The sequence below is a fragment of the Triticum urartu genome, chromosome 2A (assembly GCF_056163025.1).
Source record: "Triticum urartu cultivar PI428250 chromosome 2A, HENAU_Tu73, whole genome shotgun sequence".
Classification (NCBI taxonomy): domain Eukaryota; kingdom Viridiplantae; phylum Streptophyta; class Magnoliopsida; order Poales; family Poaceae; genus Triticum; species Triticum urartu.
In genome coordinates, this window is record NC_141874.1 from 36,266,621 (window position 1) to 36,287,838 (window position 21,218).

A 21,218-nucleotide genomic window follows, 5' to 3' on the forward strand; every position below is an offset into this window, starting at 1 on the left:
GCTTTAAGATAGATGTTGTTATTTTACAAAAATGTCATGAACAAAATCCAGTTTGCCTCAAGAGTTCTCTCCTATTTTGCGACACAACACTTCTTTCTTACCCCTCTTCATCATACGTCACTTCATTTTACAATAATTAACGTAATTGTATAAACTAATTAGTACATAAATTTACGATAAGTATTTAAATTAATTGGGACAAAAATCTAAATATAGGATAACTACACAAAAATAATAATTGTATATGCAAATTCATGTTCCGCTCGTGTAAAACATCAAAATTGAATATGTGTATTTCTAGTACATATGTAACAACCAACCTCCAACCTCTAATTGCATGGTTAGGAGAATGGATGTTCCCCAACTCACCAAGAGCAAACTCCAGATTTGCGGCTGTGGTTTCTTATTAATGTGGATATACCCCAATCTGACAGACATTGTGTGAGTGCGTGCAAGTGATGGTATGTTGTGAGTGCGTCTGTGTTGTACTTGGTGCTTCACTAGTAGAAAACAGGGCTTTGGTCCAGGCCGGGTCAGCCCATTAGTCCCGGTTCAGTCTAGAACCGGGACCAATGTGGGCATTGGTCCCGGTTCGTGAGCCTAGGGGGCCGGCCGGGCCACATGGGCCATTGGTCCTGGTTCATCTGGACCTTTTGGTCCCGGTTGGTGGGATGAATCGGGACCAATGGGCCTCGCTCCTGGCCCACCACCATTGGTCCCGGTTGGTGGCTTGAACCGGGACCAAAGGCTCCCCTTTAGTCCCGGCTCATGTCACCAACCGGGACCAATGAGGTGCCTATATATACCCCCTCGTGCAAGAGCAGAGCACAGTGCTTTGTTTTTTCTGGCCGAGGGGGAGAGGGCTTTGTGGTGCTCTAGCTCACCTCCTATGCACATGAGGTGTTCGATGGAATGCCCGAGCCACACTACTTAAGCTTTCTCCTCTCGAAGCTCGACCTCCAAGCTCCATTTTCCTCGAGATTTGTCTAGATTTAGCGGTCCGTCACGCCCCGTCCCCGTCTTCACTGCCGTCGATCACCCGCGCCGATCTCATCACCGACACCACCGTGGTGAGCCTCTTGTTCTTATCTTCTTTCTAAAAGGAAAAATATTCTTACTTGTATGTTTGGATAGATACTTGTATCATTTTATTACATTTATTATTGCATCTTATATAGTGCGATGGTTTTGGTATCCGCCCCCGTCGGCCCTCGTCCTGTCTATGATTCGGATGTGGTATGTATATTATCTTTATAACTATTGGTTCATTTATTGTTTATGAAAATTATGCCGACCAACGTGACATAGATTTTATTTATCTAGGATGTATGTGAATCGGAAATGCCAACCGAACCTATTGTCGAGAGGTTAAATTTAGTTGAAGAAGAAAACAATTTGTTGAAGGAAAAAAAATTGAGGAGGAGAAGATGATATTGGAGTTGCATGTTGCGGATGTCGTCGATGATCACAAGATCAAGATGGATGCAATGCGCTTGAAGATTAGAAAGATTAGAAAATATGCCATTCATACCGAGGCTTGGTATCATTATGTCGTTGGATCAATTGTTACCTTGGTTGCGATTATGATCGCATTTGTTTTCGCATTGAAATGTTTTACATAGTTTCATTGTATGGTTTAATTAATTATACGCTGTGGAGAGCTATATGTTGTTAGATGAGAACTATGTATGCACTTTGGTTTTAATGCGATGATGAACTTCTATTAATTTGGACACTTAATTATATATAATGCACGCAGATGAACCGGCAATGGATGTACGGTGACAGACACACCCGCGAGTAGATTAAGGGCGTGCATGAGTTTCTCGATGTGGCTGAGGCAAACAAGCAGAATGGTTTTATGTGTTGTCCATGCACTCAATGTGGGAATACGAGGTCTTACTCTAACCGGAAAATCCTTCACTCCCATCTGCTTTACAAGGGTTTCATTCCACACTATAATGTTTGGACGAGGCACGGAGAAATAGGGGTTATGATGGAAGACGGCGAAGAAGAAGACTACGATGACAACTATGTGCCCCCTGAATACGGTGATGCTGCAACGGGGGGAGCTGGTGAAGATCAAGAGGAACCAGACGATGTGCCCAATGATGCTGCAACGGGTGAAGGTGCTGAAGATCAAGAGGAACCAGACGATGTGCCCGATGATGATGATCTCCGCCGGGTCATTGTCGTTGCAAGGACGCAATGCGTTAGTCAAAAGGAGAAGCTGAAGTTCGATCGCATGTTAGAGGATCACAAAAAAGGGTTATACCCCAATTGCGAAGATGGCAACACAAAGCTCGGTACCGTACTGGAATTGCTGCAGTGGAAGGCAGAGAATGCTGTGGCTGACAAAGGATTTGAGAAGCTACTGAAAATATTGAAGAAGAAGCTTCCAAAGGATAACGAATTGCCCGACAGTACATACGCAGCAAAGAAGGTCGTATGCCCTCTAGGATTGGAGGTGGAGAAGATACATGCATGCCCTAATGACTGCATCCTCTACCGCGGTGCATACAAGGATCTGAACGCATGCCCGGTATACGGTGCATTGTGGTATAAGATCAGACGAGATGACCCTGGTGATGTTGACGGCGAGCCCCCTAGGAAGAGGGTTCCTGCGAAGGTGATGTGGTATGCTCCTATAATACCACGGTTGAAACGTCTATTCAAAAACGAAGAGCATGCCAAGTTGATGCGATGGCACAGTGAGAACCGAAAGAAAGATGGGAAGTTGAGAGCACCTGCTGACGGGTCGCAGTGGAGAAAAATCGAGAGAAAGTACTGGGATGAGTTTGCAAAGGACCCAAGGAATGTATGGTTTGCTTTAAGCGCGGATGGCATTAATCCTTTCGGGGAGCAGAGCAGCAATCACAGCACCTGGCCCGTGACTCTATGTATGTATAACCTTCCTCCTTGGATGTGCATAAAGCGGAAGTTCATTATGATGCCAGTTCTCATCCAAGGCCCTAAGCAACCCGGCAACGAAATTGATGTGTACCTAAGGCCATTAGTTGAAGAACTTTTATAGCTGTGGAATGAAAACGGTGTACGTACGTGGGATGAGCACAGACAGGAGGAATTTAACCTTAAGGCGTTGCTGTTCGTGACCATCAACGATTGGCCCGCTCATAGTAACCTTTCAGGACAGACAAATAAAGGATATCACGCATGCACGCACTGTTTAGATGACACTGAAAGTATATACCTGGACAAATGCAGGAAGAATGTGTACCTGGGCCATCGTCGATTTCTTCCGACCAACCATCAATGTCAAAAGAAAGGCAAGCATTTCAAAGGCGAGGCAGATCACCGGAAGAAGCCTGCCATGCGCACCGGTGATCACGTGCTTGCTATGGTCAATGATTTACACTACGTAATCTTTGGAAACGGTCCCGGTGGACTAGCTATTCCGAATGACGCTGAGGGACACGCACCCATGTGGAAGAAGAAATCTATATTTTGGGACCTACCCTACTGGAAAGACCTAGAGGTCCGCTCCTCAATCGACGTGATGCACGTGACGAAGAACCTTTGCGTGAACCTGCTAGGCTTCTTGGGCGTGTATGGGAAGACAAAAGATCCACCTGAGGCACGGGAGGACCTGCAACGTTTGCACGAAAAAGACGGCATGCCTCCGAAGCAGTATAAAGGTCCTGCCAGCTACGCTCTTACGAAGGAAGAGAAAGAAATCTTCTTTGAATGCCTGCTCAGTATGAAGGTCACGACTGGCTTCTCGTCGAATATAAAGGGAATAAAAAATATGCCAGAGAAAAAGTTTCAGAACCTAAAGTCTCATGACTGCCACGTGATTATGACGCAACTGCTTCCGGTTGCATTGAGGGGGCTTCTACCGGAAAACGTCCGATTAGCCATTGTGAAGCTATGTGCATTCCTCAATGCAATCTCTCAGAAGGTGATCGATCCAGAAATCGTACCAAGGCTAAGGAGTGATGTGGCGCAATGTCTTGTCAGTTTCGAGCTGGTGTTCCCACCATCCTTATTCAATATCATGACGCACGTCCTAGTTCATCTAGTCAACGAGATTGTCATCCTGGGGCCCGTATTTCTACACAATATGTTCCCCTTTGAGAGGTTCATGGGAGTCCTAAATAAATATGTCCGTAATCGCGCTAGGCCAGAAGGAAGCATCTCCATGGGCCATCAAACAGAGGATGTTATCGGGTTTTGTGTTGACTTCATTCCTGGCCTTAACAAGATAGGTCTCCCTAAATCGCGGTATGAGGGGAGACTGACTGGAAAAGGCACTCTTGGAAGAGACTCAATAATATGCAGGGACGGATATTCTTGGTCTAAAGCACACTACACAGTTCTACAGAACTCTACCTTGGTGACCCCGTATGTCGATGAACACAAGAACAGTCTGCGCTCCAAACACCCGGAGCAGTGCGACGACTGGATTACATGTGAACACATCAGGACTTTCAGCAGTTGGTTGGAAACACGTCTCAGAGGTGACAACATTGTTTGTGATGAGTTGTAGTTGTTGTCCAAGGGACCATCTTTGACTGTATTGACTTACAAAGGATACGAGATAAATGGGAATACATTTTACACGATCTCCCAAGATCAAAAGAGCACCAACCAAAACAGCGGTGTCCGCTTTGATGCAGCAACCGAGAGCGGAAAGGATACATATTATGGTTACATAGTGGACATATGGGAACTTGACTACGGACCTGATTTTAAGGTCCCTTTGTTTAAGTGCAAATGGGTCAATCTGTTAGGCAGGGGGTACAGGTAGACCCACAGTACGGAATGACAACAGTGGATCTGAAAAATCTTGGGTACACTGACGAACCGTTCGTCCTAGCCAATGATGTGGCACAGGTTATCTATGTGAAGGACATGTCTACCAAACCGAGAAAAAGAAAAGATAAGGAAGCGAATACATCATACGATGAGCCAAAGCGCCACATAGTTCTTTCAGGAAAAAGGGACATCCTGGGAGTGGACGGCAAGACAGACATGTCTGAAGATTATGAAAAGTTTCATGAAATTCCTCCCTTCAATGTCAAGGCTGACCCAAGCATCCTGATAAACAATGAAGATTATCCATAGTTACGACGCAATAAGCAAATGACACAAGCGAAGAAAAAGTGAAGACTTTCTCCCGCAACTTTGTAACACACGAACATGCTACCATTGTCTGTTTTGTACATGCACATGCTATGTGGGTGAAATTATGATACCATCCCAACTTTCAACTTTTTCAGAGTTCATTTGAAATGCTTTCATGTCTTATGGTTCGGCCCTCGTAATACCATGACCATTAGTCCCTGGCCCATGCCAACTTTCAAACCGGGACTAAAGGGTTGGTCCTCGTTGCGGGCCGAGTTTAGTCCCACCTCGCCAACCGAAGGGGGCTCACACCGGTTTATAAGCCCTTCCCTCTCTGCCTTGTTGAGCTCCTCTCAAAGTGAAAATAGATGCCCTAATAGAGAAAGTTTATAATTTTGCTAACCTAAAAGCAAACAAAATTAAAAATTAAAGCAAAAAACAAAAGAAAATAAATAATGCAAAAAAACAAATAAAAAACAGGAAAAAACTATTTTTATAGTAAAGTTAATCACAAAATAAAATAAATAAAGCAACAAAGAAAACAAAAAACTAAAAAAGTGTTTTCAAATTTGAAAACTAATGGCACTAACAAAAAGTTTATAATTTTTCTAAAACTAATGGCACTAACAAAAAGTTTATAATTTTGCTAACCTAAAAGCAAACAGAATTAAAAATGACAGCAAAAAACAAAAGAAAATAAATAATGCAAAAAACAAATCAAAAAACAGGAAAAAAACTATTTTAATAGTAAAGTTAATCACAAAATAAAATAAATAAAGCAACAAAGAAAACAAAAAAACTAAAAAGGTGTTTTCAAATTTGAAAACTAATGGCACTAACAGAAAGTTTATAATTTTTCTAAAACTAATGGCACTAATAGAAAGTTTATAATTTTGCTAACCTAAAAGCAAACAGAATTAAAAATTAAAGCAAAATACAAAGAAAACAAATAATGCAAAAAACAAATCAAAAAAACAGGAAAAAACTATTTTTATAGTAAAGTTAATCACAAAATAAAATAAATAAAGCAACAAAGAAAACAAAAAAACTAAAAAAGTGTTTTCAAATTTGAAAACTAATGGCACTAACAGAAAGTTTGTATTTTTTTCTAAAACTAATGGCACTAACAGAGAGTTTATAATTTTGCTAACTAAAAGAAAACAGAATTAAAAATTAAAGCAAAAACAAAAGAAAATAAATAATGCAAAAAAAAATCAAAAAAATAGGAAAAAACTATTTTTATAGTAAAGTTAATCACAAAATAAAATTTGAAAACTAATGGCATTAACAAAAAGTTTATAATTTTTCTAAAACTAAAAGCATAATGAATTAAAAAATAAAGCAAAAAACAAAAGAAATAAATAAAGCAACAAAAAACAAAAAAATGCCACCTACTGGGCCACCACGGCCTGAATACGACTAGAAACCCTACCATGGGCCAGGATTCAGGCCCGCAGCAGGCCCAGTAGGCCCACAGGCATTGCAGTGACAAATTAGGCCCGAAAGCCTGCAGTTGATAGGAGCTCCGGAGGGTGGGCGCAGCAACGCTTATAAACCACTCCCGAGCCCTCTCAACTAGCGAGGTGGGACTAAACTTTTGGGCGCGGGGCAGCACAAGGCCATTGATCCCGGTTGGTCGCACCAACCGGGACTAAAGGGGGCATTGGTCACGGTTCAATTTATTTTTGGAGAGATTTAGAATAGGTTTTCAACAAGTTATTTGAATCCGATTCAAATTTCATTTGAATGAAATTTGAAAATTTTGAACTATGGATCAGAAGGTTTTTGGTGAAACGGATTGTGGGTACTGTCATGAAGTTGGAGTAATTTTTCTGGTTGTAAAAGAGTTAGGAAAATTTAGAATATGCTAAATATGTCAAAAATGTTTTTTTCATATGATGTTTTTTTTCATATATGTATTCATTTTTTTAATTAGGTTGTTAATTAGTAGATATCGATTTTAGGTTAGTGTAGAGGAAAAAGTAAAATAAGGAAAAGGAAGAAAAGAGGAAGAAGGAAGAAGAAGAAGAAGAAAAGGAAGGAGTGGAAAAAGGAAAATAAGAAGAGGAAGACTTCTTTTTTTTCTTTGATCTTCTCCTCTATTTTGTTCATGGATATATGCTAAAGAAAACGAGGGGGGTGATAGATGATGATGAGGGGTCGAGAGTGGGACGAGAGGTCGAGAGGTGTCGAGGGGAGAAAAAAAAATTTATCAGGGACGAGGGTCGTCGAGGGGTCGAGAGAGGGACGAGGGGTCGAGAGAAGTAAATAAGAAGAAGAAGAGGAGAGGAAGAAGAGGAGAAATAAATAAGAAGAAGAAAAAAGAAGAAAAAGAAGAGGAGAAGAAGAAAGGAATAGTGGAGAAGAAGAGAAAATAGAATATATTCTATTTTTTCTTCTTCTCCTCTTTTTTTTCTTCTTTTTTTTCTTCGATCTTCTCCTCTAGCTATTCCTTTCTTCTTCTCCTCTTTCTTCTTCTTCTTCTTCTTCTTCTTCTTCTTCTTAATTTTTATCGGGAACGAGGGTGTCGAGGATCGCCGAGGGGTCGAGGGTCGGGAACTAGGGTAGAGGGTCGAGGTCGTTAAGGGGTCAAGGGTCGAGGGTTTCAGGGTCGAGGGTTCGAGGGTTCTATAGGGTCGAGGGTCGAGGGTTCCAGGGTCTTCTAGGGGTCGAGGGTTCCAGGGTCGTCGAGCGTTCGAGGGGTCGAGGATCGCCGAGGGGTCGAGAGAGGTTTCCTAGTGTCAAAGTATTGAAGAAATCCATGGCTTCATCATTAGCCGGAAGTAACCAGGGCATGACGAAGTCCTCCAAAATTATTTTGGAATGGTGTGCCGGATAGGATAATTTGCCTTCTTGTATGAATTTCAGCAAAGGCCTTCCAAATAACGATATTTGGAAGGTTCTTGCTGAACTTTGTACCAAAAAGCGAATTATCCTATCTAGGACTCTGTTCCAAAATAACTTTGGAGAGCTTCGTACCATCATGCACATGTTACTTTCGCCTAATGATGAAGACATGGTTTTGTTGAATCCTTTGACACTAGGCAACCTCCCGACCCCTCGGCGATGCTCTCGAACATGAGAGGAAGAAGAGGATAAAAAAAAGAAGAGGAAGAAGAAAAAAAGAGGAGAAGAAAGAATAGAGGAGTAAAAAGAGGAGAAGAAAGAATAGAGGAGTTCTTCTCCTCTATTCTTTCTTCTCCTCTTTTTTTTTCTTCTTCCTCTTTTTTATATCGGGAACGAGGGTCGTCGAGGGACATAGATGTAGTGTCGTCGATATATACCCCCTCCCGATAGCTTACTATGATTAGGTAGCTTGTTCTACGTTTGGCACTAATATATCCATCTGTCATGTTTGAATAATAATTGCCATGTTGTAAATATTTGTAGAAACTATGGACATCGCCCTAGATGAAGCAAAAGAAGCATTGTTGAGGGACATAATCGCAGAAGGAAGTGATGCCGTCTCGTTGTTTCTCAACGAAACCGATGGTCTGGAAGGAGAGGGTGAACAAGCTGGCTACGGTGACCTAATGCCGGTGCAAGAAGAAGAACATGAGGACGGCTCCGGTGACCCAATGCCAGTGCAAGAAGGAGACCGTGATGACGGCTCCGGTGACCGAATCGAGTCCGGCCAGGTATATATATTAGTTAAGCCTGTGCTGACTAGCTGATTGATGCATTCATTGTTTTGGTATGTACACATATTAATTAAGTCTTTGTTCTTTTTTCTAGCCCTCCGGATCGAGCACAACTTCGGTAAAGAGACGAGGCCCGAAGAAAAAGTTGAGCTCGGATGAAAAGTTTGAGATCATAGCAATCGCGTCCGACGGCCAACCGATTGAACCCCTCCAGACAAAGAGCGCATTTGTTGCTCAGTGCGGGGTTCTGGTTAGGGACAAGATCCCGATAAGCATCCAGCAATGGTTTAAGCCGGCTACAGAAGACCCTGGGGTGTCTTATGTCAATGATATGCAGAAAAATGATCTTTGGACTGAGCTGAAGTCAAATTTCACCCTACCGCCAGAGGATAATCCAGAGAACCCAGTTAAACAGAAATTAATCAAGTCTTTTGCTCTTAAGAGGATGGCAGAACTATTCAGGAGGTGGAAGAAAGAGCTGAATAAGTTTGTCGAAAATAATGAGACACCAGAATTCAAGGGGCAGATATGAGAAGATCAGAGATCACTGGCCCGCATTTGTGGCCCACAAGACATCGGAAAAGAGTAAGAATATGTCGGCAACAAACAAGCAAAATGCTGCGAAGAAGATGCTTCACCATCGCACGGGGTCAGGTGGCTACCTCGTAGCCCGGCCTAAGTGGGCCAAGACTGAGAATGATCTGGCTGATAAAGGGATCGAACCAGAGACAATTAGCTGGCCAGACCGTTGCCGGACTTGGTTCTTCGGGGCTGGCGGAACCTTGGACCCTGTAACAGGGAAGTGCATTTGGACGAACGATCAAATGGACATACCAGTCAGGAAGCTTAAGCAGTATATCGAAGCAGCGCAGCAAGGGAAGTTCTTTCCGGACAGAGAGAACAACGAGCTCACAATGGCCCTCGGGAATCCTGAGCACCCTGGACGGACACGAGGCACGCCAGGCTCCATTCCGTGGAAGGTTGGGTTTCCGTACGCAGGCGGTTACAAATCCCATGAGAGGAGGAAAAAAGTGCAGCAGACCCAAATGTCGGCGCTGCAAGCAAGGGTGGACGCGATGGAGGAACGAGAAGCAAATCACAGCAAATACTGCCGAAGCCTCCCCCGAAGCTACCCCGCCATCTCAGCGCAGAAGCAGCGTGGCTTCCACCGAGCTGCTTCAGCCGGAGCATGCCTTGATGGCTCCTGCCAGCTATCCCGTGGATGCTATCACGGAGTCTCAAAATTGCCACCTTATGACGCAATGGATGAATTTGAAGGTCAAGGCGGCTGTTGGCTCTGTTTATCCTTCTGAACCCGGCGCAACTTTTCACTGCCGGCCAATTCCAGAAGGATATGCTAGGGTGATGGTGGATGAAATAACAGAGGGATTTGAGGACCTCCAGCTTGACCACCCTACCGGTGAAGGGGAGACTCGGCTAGGGTCTGCTTTGAAGACTCCATGCCTATGGCGGAAGGACCTCATCAACCTTCCGAACTGGACGCCTTTGCCTCCTCCTCCTCATCCGGCGAGTCAGGGCACTCCGCCTCCTCCACCGCCTCCTCCTCCGGCGAGTGACGATCAGGGCCCTCGGCCGGCTCCTTCTCCGGCGCGTGGCGGCACTCCGCCTCCTTCTCCGCCTGCGCCGACGCGCCCAAGCAGCCAGCCTCCTCCTTCTCCGCCTCGTCAGCAAGGGCGGAAGAGACCTGCCGCCGCTCCAGCTGCTCCGGCGCGTCGTAATCCTTCTCCTTCGCCTCGTAAGCAAGTAAAGAAGACAACCGCTCCGTTTGCTCGGTCGGCGTCTAGCAGTACAACCAGAGGCGGGAGGACATACAGATTCGGTCCTTCTCTGAAGACTCCAGAGAAGTTACCATATGAGAGGACCCCGGAGGAGAACGCCGAGATCGCGCGAACCGAAGTGGATGACTGGTTTCAAGGGTTGAGAGCAAAGAGACATCCACCTCGGGAGGAGAAGGTAGATCCGGTGAAAGTGAAGCGCACTCTGGCTGCCCTGGCAAAACCACCCAAGTCTCCGCCGAAAAGCAACTATGAGCGCATTATTGCAAAGACATGGGCCGAAGCGGAGCGGTCGGGAAGTACAGTCAGTGATCAAAGGCTGAAAGAACGACAAGCAGCTGGGAAACAAATTGCCCAGCTCGGCGAACAAGCGAAGCAATCGTGCCCCCCCCCTCAAGGTGCCTAGCAACATCGTCGATCCGAGGATGGTGCCCGGTTATGGCAATGTTGACGATTACCTGCCCGACGATGTACATTATGATACCATGGAGGTGCAGATACACAGATACGAGTACGGGAAGCCTCTCGTCAAAGATGAAAAATCTTTAACAACGATGATGTGAAGATTACATGATTGGTACTTGAAAATCTGCAGAGAGTCTGGGGGGAGGAGTACTTTGTACGCGAGAGTTAAACCGGAGCATGACCTCGTTGGAATTGAACTGTTGCCTATTCCATTTGAGTAGTTCTATCAGTTTTTCAATCAATTGGCCCTCGATAAAACAACGATCACCTGCTACTGTCTGTATGTACTACTACTTCTGTCATTAAGTCTCTCTATATAGCTCATCTCTTTCATTGCATGTATTTATAATTATCCTCACTATATTATGCAGAATGAAGATCGCCGAATTGAAGAAAAGACAAATCGGTGATATTGGGTTCATTAACACATATCTCATAGATGCAACTGAGGTTCAACATCGTCCCGGAGATACCGAGGCCAACTTGCTACGATCATTCAAAAAAATGAAAACAAAGATATAATACTCTTTCCTTACAACTTCAAGTGAGTGTTACTGTCTTGTGCATATTCGGTTTCCCTTATATATTAGTCCAGGTTATAGTAATGTAATTGATGAGTTATGCATGCGTGTGCAGTTTCCACTATATTCTCCTAGAGATTAGGCTTGAGCAGGGAGTAGTAACCGTCTTGGACTCTAAACGAAAAGATCCCCAGGACTATGCGGACATGACTGAAATCCTCAAGAAGTAAGTTAAATCGATCATTATCCACCATATCAGCAACTTTGTTCATTTCCTGATATCAAGTAATTGTTTTCTTTGTCCGGCAGGGTTTGGAGAAAATTCACCAGAACAGTTCCGGGACTGCCGAAGGAGCTGGAATTTAGACACCCGAAAGTAAGTACTATAGTAGCATGTTCCGCACATCTCCTAGTGATTCAAGCGCTAGTTTCATCAATACCATTTAGCATTTTTGCTTATCAGTTTGATTGACCTCTATTTCTTGTAAAGTGGTTGTGGCAGGAAAAAGGGAATGATTTCTGTGGATACTACGTCTGCGAGTCCATCCGCCACACGACCTGTGAGCGGGGCGGGTACTCTGACGAACAATATGAAGTACGTAAATAACAACATTCACAATTTTATTTTATTACCATCATTTGTATTGAGTTTCATTCATTCATATATATATATGTATTGACCCCCTTCTTCAGATTAGATGTTTCGGAAGCGGGATGAACTCCTAGCACCAGCTCGCATGCGAGCAATTCAAGAGGAATTGGCGGCATTCTTTCTTGACCAAGTGATCGCTGAAGACGGAGAATACTATGTGGACCATGAGTCCGTATGATTATATTTGGAAGAGATAATTATTGTATATGTGTAGCCGGTAGTGTCGGATAGATATACGAGAACTTGTTGTTCGACCAATCTCTCGGAGAAGGAGAGGTGGTCGATATCACTTCTCTCTGTATGCATATATGTTCATGACGATCTTCTGTTTCCTTCGTTTGCTTACTAGCTAACTAGCGTGTCTAGTCCTCTCTATACGTATGTATAGTACGTAGCGTCGACCAAGCACGGACGTAAGAGAGGACACTTCTCTCTATTAATTATAGCTAGCTAACACAATATATGAAACACCTAAATTAACCCCCCAAAACCCCCAAAACCCCCTCCCCTTTCAAAAAAACAAAAACACCAGCCACAGAAATGCTGACGCGTGGATGCCTATTGGTCCCGGTTGGTGCCACCAACCGGGACCAAAGGGTCTCCTGTCTGGGCTCTGCGCACTGCCCACGTGGAGGCCCATCAGTCCCGGTTCTGTATTGAACCGGGACTAAAGGTACAGGGCATTAGTACCGACACTTTAATCCCGGTTCAGGAACTGGGACTAAAGGCCCTTTTTTCTACCAGTGCTTCTAGAAAAATTATATCCTTGTCGCCAGAAGTTCTATGGTTCCAAAATTTTCACAGACCTGTTGTTCCTCACGGGAAATACACTTTGGAACCTGGTTGTATATACATCTTATATGGGGATTTTTTTAGAATTAAACAAACAATCAATTTTTTAGAAGTTTTTTTAGAATAAACTTGACTTTCTTTTGCACTAGCATATAAATTTTCATGAAAAAAACCAATGTTGACTTCAGGGCAAAAAATACGAAATTTATTTGCTATTATAGGTCACTATTTACACTATTTCAGCCAAAAAAATCTTTTTAAAAAGAAGTCAAAGGGGGTTTCTTTTTGTGGAATTTTTCACACAAGTACAATGAAAAGGTCAAGTTTATTTCAAAAATATCTTTAGAAATTTTGAATTTTTGATGAATTAGTAATTTTTCTCACAAGTACACCCAAGAATCAAACGTCCATGTCCGGTTCCTCACTTCCAAAAGGCATGGCCTCTTTTGTTCTGTTATGCTTTGAGCAGTAATAACTTTATTCGTATAAATCTTATGTGCAATGTAATTTGGAACGCGGTAGATCTAAGGAGGAAATTAACTTGAGTAGAAAGTGGCATACTTACGTGCAAGCCGTTGACTACAATATATTACCAATTAAATTCACGTGCTGGCTGCTAACTACACAGGTCATACGAGTTGGTTATAAGTTGATTAACCATTAATCAAAACTAGCTAGAGAGTTGAAGTCCCGGTACATGCACTCATGTAGAGCCCTTCAGCATGCAGCAATACCAGGTAAGACTAATCAACGCGCCAACCTAGCTAATTTGGACATTGGAATCATTCCCATAGGATTTCTGTATCTATATAAACAGCTACTTGTCGATCAGCATAGAGTACGTATTCCTACTTTCCTAGCTAGCACAGTAATTACAATGGCCTCTTCTTCTTCGTTGTCGTCCACGGCGATCCAGATACATCCACTGACCAACGAGGACGACGGTGAGATAACAGCTGCCCGCACAGCACCGCCAACGACTACCAAGGGGCCTGCACCGGCCACGGTCATGTCGAGCGTCGCGAACCTGGCGCAGCTCCTGCCGACGGGCACGGTGCTAGCCTACCAGGCACTGTCCCCGTCCTTCACCAACCATGGCAAGTGTGAGACCTCCAACCAGTGGCTCACTGGGATGCTGGTCGCTGTCCTTGCCTCCGCGTGCCTCTTCTTCTCCTTCACAGATAGCATCGTCGGTCGCCGCGATGGAAAGCTATATTACGGCTTTGCCACACCGCGTGGCTTCAATGTGTTCAACTTCTCCAGCGAGGAGGAGAAGCAGGAGTGGCACGATCTTGATCAATTCCGGAGGCTCCGCCTCGGGCCGCTGGACTTCATGCACGCCTTCTTCGCGGCTGTGGTTTTCCTCACGGTGGCGTTCAGCGACGTTGGGCTGCAGAACTGCTTCTTCCCGGACGCCAACAGGAACACCGAAGAGCTGCTCAAGAATCTGCCAATGGGCATGGCGTTTCTGTCCAGCTTTGTGTTCATCATCTTCCCCACCAAGAGGAAGGGCATTGGATTCTCTGACAACGCTCCTCCCCAGAAGGTCGTCCATCCCTTAAATTGATTAAGTTTGATTACCCATCATTCGAAGTTGCTAGGCATGTTTATGAATACTTCCAGAAATTGATTGAAAAAAATTTAAATTCCACAGGAAATTTGTACTCAATCGGGTTTGACGACACCGCTCCTCTCAGGAGTAGAAGGGGCTTGATTGTATCTTAATCGGAGAAAATCATGTACTTTGTGAAGTATACATGTTCATTGTCTGCCATGGTTGTCTTGTAAACAAAGAAATATTTTATGTCCAAAGCAAGTGTAAAATTACATATGTGCCGTGTGTCCCTTTTTTGCTTTAAGATCAGTGTTCTTATTTGTTCTTTTTGAGTGGAAATAATACAAGGACTAAACTCATCAAGTAATGTTTGTATCCACATCACATCTGCCATGGCATTGGCTATATACCTGCATTTTACTTCTGTGCTAGACGCTTAATTAATTGGAACTCACAAAATAAGTGTGTTTATTGTTGCTAACGACTTGCTTAGTCATGGTTAATGAAGAATGTGCTAGGCTGTCGAGCCAATGCACCGAAGATGGGTTAATTGCACCGAATGCACCCTTCTTGCTCGAATAGGAAAGATGTGGATACATTTGATAGACGCTAAAGCACAATGATATTTATTTCTTTTTGCAACCGAAGCACAATACTATTCTTGATCGGAAAAATATGGCGCAAACTGTTCGTGTGAATATCACACTGTGTAATGCCAAATCTCTGTGTTGCATAGCAGATGCACATTTCGCTGCTCAGGGTCACAATACCATGCTAGTGTTTACAGGCATGGTGGTGTCTGACCGTTGCCGTCGTGGGGTAATCTAATATATCCAAATAGTTGATCCACACTAACTATATTTCTCTCAACATGCATCTAACTATGTCAATTCAGGATGTTAGAAAAGGAATAAAGGCCTCGTTCTCTTTCTTCCCGCAGAAGAAAGAGGACCCTTTGGCTAGGGTTTCTTGTGCCTCCTACCGGTTCCTCGTTCTCTTTAATTCTTTGAAGGACCGAGATCTTTGGCATATCAAATCTTGGTGGCAAAGAAAATTTTGGTATGGATCTTAGAACAGAAATATTCACGTCCGTATACAGTTTACGAATCCATGAGGTGATTGTATTTATAGAAAATTAAAACACACAACCTTGGAAAAATTGTTAAGTTTCGGGGGATGGAACTTAGGTATAATGTCCGTTAAGAAAAGTGAAACTTACAGGACACATGCATTGCCGTGTACCCTTAGAAGAAATACGATAACAAAGTTATTAAATATATCTAAAACCAAAATTTAAAATATGGACCAGTATAGAAAACAAAATAGATGTACTCACATATTGTAACACCCCGGATGTAACTTTCCCTATTTGTACTCCAACTCTTGCCGTTTCCGGCGTTAAGTTATTTTATTTTCTCAGGTTCGGGTCTTTGTCTCCATGTGTTGTTGTCGTTCTCATGCATCTCATATCATGTCATCATGTGCATTGCATTTGCATACGTGTTCGTCTCATGCATTCGAGCATTTTCCCTGTTGTCCGTTTTGCATTCCGGCGCTTCGTTCTCCTCCGGTGGTCATTTCTATCTTTCTTTCGTGTGTGGGGATTAAACATTTCCGGATTGGACCGAGACTTGCCAAGCGGCCTTGGTTTACTACCGGTAGACCGCCTGTCAAGTTTCGTATCATTTTGACTTCGTTTGATACTCCAACGGTTAAACGAGGGACCGAAAAGGCCTCGTGTGTGTTGCCGCCCAACACCCCTCCATTTTGGCCCAAAACCCACCGAACTCTGCTCCATGTCCTAGAGCGTTCGATCACGATCGCGTGGCCGAAAACCGCACCTCATTTGGACTCTCCTAGCTCCCTCTATGCCTATATATACACCCCCCCTACGAAATTCGCGGATCCTCTCCCCCCTAACCCTAAAAATCTCAGATCCGCCGCCGCCGGACGTGTCCGGGTGGAGCCGGACAACGTTCGCCGCCACCGCCGCCCAGCCAGGACGCGCCACGTGGCGCCCGGCGCCCGCCGCCGCCGCGGCCCGCAGGGGCCCGAGGCCAGCCCTCCCGCGCCGCCTCCCGCGCCGCGCCCCGCGCCGCCTTCCGCCTCCCCAGCGCCGCCCGCGCCCGACCTCCTCCTCCCGCGCCACCTCGCCGCCCCGTCGCCGGAATCCCGCCGCCGCCCGCTTCGCCACCCGCCGCCACCGACCTCGCCGGCGCTGCGGCCGCCGCCCGCCACCACCGGCCGCCCCAGCCTCGTCCCCGACTCCGGCCGGCCCAACTCCGGCGACTCCTCCGACCGTCGATCCTCGGGCTCCGTGCGATCCAGATCTGGATCGGAGCTACAGTAAACCCTAGGAGGTCGAATTTTTCTCCAAGTCCCAGAATTCCTGATCCAAGTTGCTCTATTCGAGGCCCCGTAACTTTGCATCCGTAGCTCCGATTTGGGCATATAGCATATCAAAATGTTCACCTCAGAGAGTACATCATTTCATTCCATTGCATCATTTTCATTAGAGTTCATCTTGATGCCCGAAATTCTGCTAGAAGAGGGCTACTTGAGTTAATTGTCAGATCTGTTACTCCGTTTAGCACATTTGTCATTTTTGCCATGATTATTGTGTGCATGCTATGACCGTGAGTTCTACATATGTTTTGTTAAGGGTTTTGTCATATTTCCAGAGGTGCAACTCATGTATTTTTAGGATGTGTGTGGTGACTTGTGCAAGCTTGCAAAGTGGTGCACTTGCTAATTCTGTTTTCAGGGACTTAGTGAAATCACTATATCCTGGGATTGTTTAGTTCATGATGCCATATGTTCTTGCTGTTTCCTAGTGATCCGTGCCTCTTTTGAGGATGATCAGTAAGGGAGTTTTGTTAATGTTGTAATGATCTATCCATCCATGTCTTTGTTTGCATTTATGTAGCAACCTAGCTTGAGTCAATCGAGCTCTACTTTTGCTTCGTTGCGAATCTGGGCAGATCGTCAACTTGTTTGCGATTTTGCCGATGTTATTGTAGTTGTTCCGTGCATGCTATGCCATTGTTCTTGCCATCTATAGCTTTAATTGTGTGCCTTATTAAGGGATGTATGCTTTTCTTGCCATGACTTGCACCGTGGTGAGTGCATCGAGCTCGTAAACATGCCTTCGTGAGTTATGTTTCAGCATGTCCCAGTTTTCACTAAGTCTGAAACCTGATTATGTTTTTGCTATGTTCGTGTGCTTGTTAGTATATTTTGTGATCCCTTTTGGCTCAAGGTCACTAAGGGACTTTTGTTAAGCTTGTTGAGTAGCTCTATGACATGTCTTTCTTTGTCATGTTCAGGTCCTGTAGCATGTTGTTTTGTTGCTCCGAAGAGGGCTATATGATCTGAAATTCCAGACAAGTGTTAATTTCACTAAGTCTGAGATCTGTTTTACCATTTGCGTTTTTTCCATGCTTCTTTGAACCTCCTAATGGATGAATTGGCCGTAGCTCAGTGTTAGACTTTTGTTAAGAATCTTGTGAGCATCCCTGCCATGTATTTTGATACCATGTTTGGGTGATGTAGAATGTTCATTTCATTGCATTTAGATGCCTACTTGCTGTAAATCGGAGACCGGTGTCATTTTTGAATCGCTTGCCATTTCCAAACCGTAACTCCGATTCCGGCGTTCTTTATATCGTTTTCAAGTGATTTCATCTCATCTTTCCAGTGGAACACTTGGAATTCCAAGTTGAGGCCAGGTTAATGCATTTCCTGCCATATCTTGCATTTTGCATCCCGCATCGCATCCCGCATAGCATATCATCATTTCATCATATAGCTTGTTCTTACACGTGGTTGATTGTATCCTTGTTGCTTGTTTGTCTTGTTTGGGTAGAGCTGGGAGACGATTTCGCTAACGAGGAGCCCGTTGAGTTTGCTTTTGAGGATCCAGTCAACTCTGACAACTGTGCAGGCAAGATGATCATACCCTCGAAATCACTACTATCTTTGCTATGCTAGTTTGCTCGCTCTTTTGCTATGCCATTGCTATGATGCCTACCACTTGCTTGCAAGCCTCCCAAATTGCCATGTCAAACCTCTAACCCACCATTGTCCTAGCAAACCGTTGATTGGCTATGTTACTGCTTTGCTCAGCCCCTCTTATAGCGTTGCTAGTTGCAAGTGAAGATTGGAGGCCGTTCCTTGTTGGAACATTTATTTACTTGTTGGGATATCATTATAGTATCTTGCTATCTTAATGCATCTATATACTTGGTAAAGGGTGGAAGGCTCGGCCTCTCGCCTAGTGTTTTGTTCCACTCTTATCGCCCTAGTTTCCGTCATATCGATGTTATGTTCCCGGATTTTGCGTTCCTTACGCGGTTGGGTTATAATGGGAACCCCTTGATAGTTCGCCTTGATTAAAGCTTTTCCAGCAATGACCAACCTTGGTTTTACCATTTGCCACCTAGCCTTTTCCTTCCCTTGGGTTCTGCAGACTCAAGGGTCATCTTATTTTAACCCCCCTGGGCCAGTGCTCCTCTGAGTGTTGGTCCAAACTGTCAGCCGCCGGTGGCTACCAGGGGCAACTCTGGGCTGGCCTACCGGAAGTTTGGACAATCTGAGTGTGCCCTGAGAAAGAGATATGTGCAGCTCCTATCGGGATTTGTCGGCACATTCGGGCGGTGTTGCTGGTCTTGTTTTAACCTGTCGAAGTGTCTTGAGTTACCGAGATACCGAGTCTTATCGGAACGTCTTGGGAGGAGGTCTATTCCTTCGTTGACCGTGAGAGCTTGTCATGGGCTAAGTTGGGACTCCCCTGCAGGGATTGAACTTTCGAAAGCCGTGCCCGCGGTTATGGGCAGATGGGAATTTGTTAATGTCCGGTTGTAGATAACTTGAACCTTAATTAATTAAAATGTATCAACTGGGTGTGTTACCGTGATGGCCTCTTCTCGGCGGAGTCCGGGAAGTGGACACGGTGTTGGAGTAATGTTTGCGCAGGTTGTTCTCTAGCTTCTCGCTCGTGCTTTGCCTCCTCTTCTCGCTCTCTTTTGCGAATAAGTTAGCCACCACACTTGCTAGTCACTTGCTGCAGCTCCACTCATATTTTACCTTGCCTTACCTATAAGCTTAAATAGTCTTGATCGCGAGGGTGCGAGATTGCTGAGTCCCTGTGGCTCACAGATTACTATTACACCAGATGCAGGGCCTGATGATTCCGCTCCAGGAGACGCGTACGAGCTCAAGTGGGAGTTCGACGAAGACTCTCAACGATACTATGTTTCCTTTCCCGACGATCAGTAGTGGTGCCCAGTTGGGGGTGAACGGGACCGTTGTCGCATGTTGGGTTCTCTTTTATTTTGGCGCCGTAGTCGGGCCTTGAGTGTATGGATGATGTAATGTTATTTATGTACTTGATTGACGTGGCGAGTGTAAGCCAACTATGTTATCTCCCCTTTTATTATTATTACATGGGATGTTGTGAAGATTGCCTAAATTGTGACATATGCCTTCAATGCGATTATGTCTCTAAGTCGTGCCTCGACACGTGGGAGCTATAGTCGCATCGAGGGTGTGACAAGTTGGTATCAGAGCCTTCCCCGACCTTAGGAGCCCCATTGCTTGATCGTTTTTAGCGGCCGAGTTGTGTCTAGAAAAATGTTTTGAGTCATTTAGGAATTATATATCGGAGAGCTTAGGAATTCTTTTTACTTCCCAGTCTCCTCATCGCTCTGGTAAGGCATCCTGACGTAGAGTTTTGACTCTTCTCTTCTCAAATTTCACAAAAAAAAATTAGGATCACGCGGGTATCTTGGAATCGTTCCGATGGTTTTATGATGAGAACATTGTCTTGGTGCCTCCTGTCAGGGGTTTAGTGGAAGTGTCCCGGGGAGTTGAGCTCTGAGGTGTTGTCATCATAATTTTATCGTGGCAATTCTGGAATACTTGAGTTTAGTACGCCGACATCGAAAATCTCTTTTATGCAGTTCGTTAGTGAGATAACCTCGACGCCACCCAGTACTGGGGCGGGAGTTCGGGAGTATCGACATAACTTGTATAACGGATGCTTTTCGAAGGTTGAGGTAGATGGTTTCCGAAGGTTTCTTGGTTATGTGTTGAAGGATGGATACAGCTGGATGTAGGATTTGCTAGTTTGGGTGAGATATTATGCTTCCCCTATATCCCCAACACCTGATTGCATAACCGGAAAGGTTCGGAAGTTTCATAGGTGGGAATTCTAGTAGCTCTAGTTTTTCTTCCACGGATATTGGTTTGAGATTGGGATTTCTTACCGTTTATTCGTTCTTGATCCGTACCTTGTTGATTTATTTCTCTACCTTAATTCTACGTGGCTTCTCAATTTATGGATATGTGACCATTTCAAGAGGAATGCATTCGTTCATTTTGTTCGGATGTGAAGACTATATGTTGCAATTTTCATCCCGTTGGATTCAGCTTCAATATTTATCTGTCAATGTGCTAATGGTGGTCAACCTCTTCAGGATGGCTCCTCCAACGCGCACGACTCCGAATCCTGATCCGCCACCACCTCCACCTCCTCCAGAGGCATGGCAAGCTATGATGGCCGCAACCAATGCAAACACACAGCTGATCATGCAAATTCTTCAAGAGCGCAATCAAGGCAGTCATGGGAATCAAGGCAGCAATCAGAGTCACTTTGCTACACTCAACCAGTTCCTTGCTAATGGGCCAAAGACTTTCAGCAATTGTGTTGAG

General features: G+C 44.6%; 1 pseudogene; it reads left to right on the top strand.

Moving 5' to 3' along the window:
- The first annotated feature begins 13,829 nt into the window (after positions 1 to 13,829).
- On the top strand, positions 13,830 to 14,519 carry LOC147983328 (protein DMP10 pseudogene; annotated as a pseudogene).
- Positions 14,520 to 21,218: the final 6,699 nt, after the last annotated feature.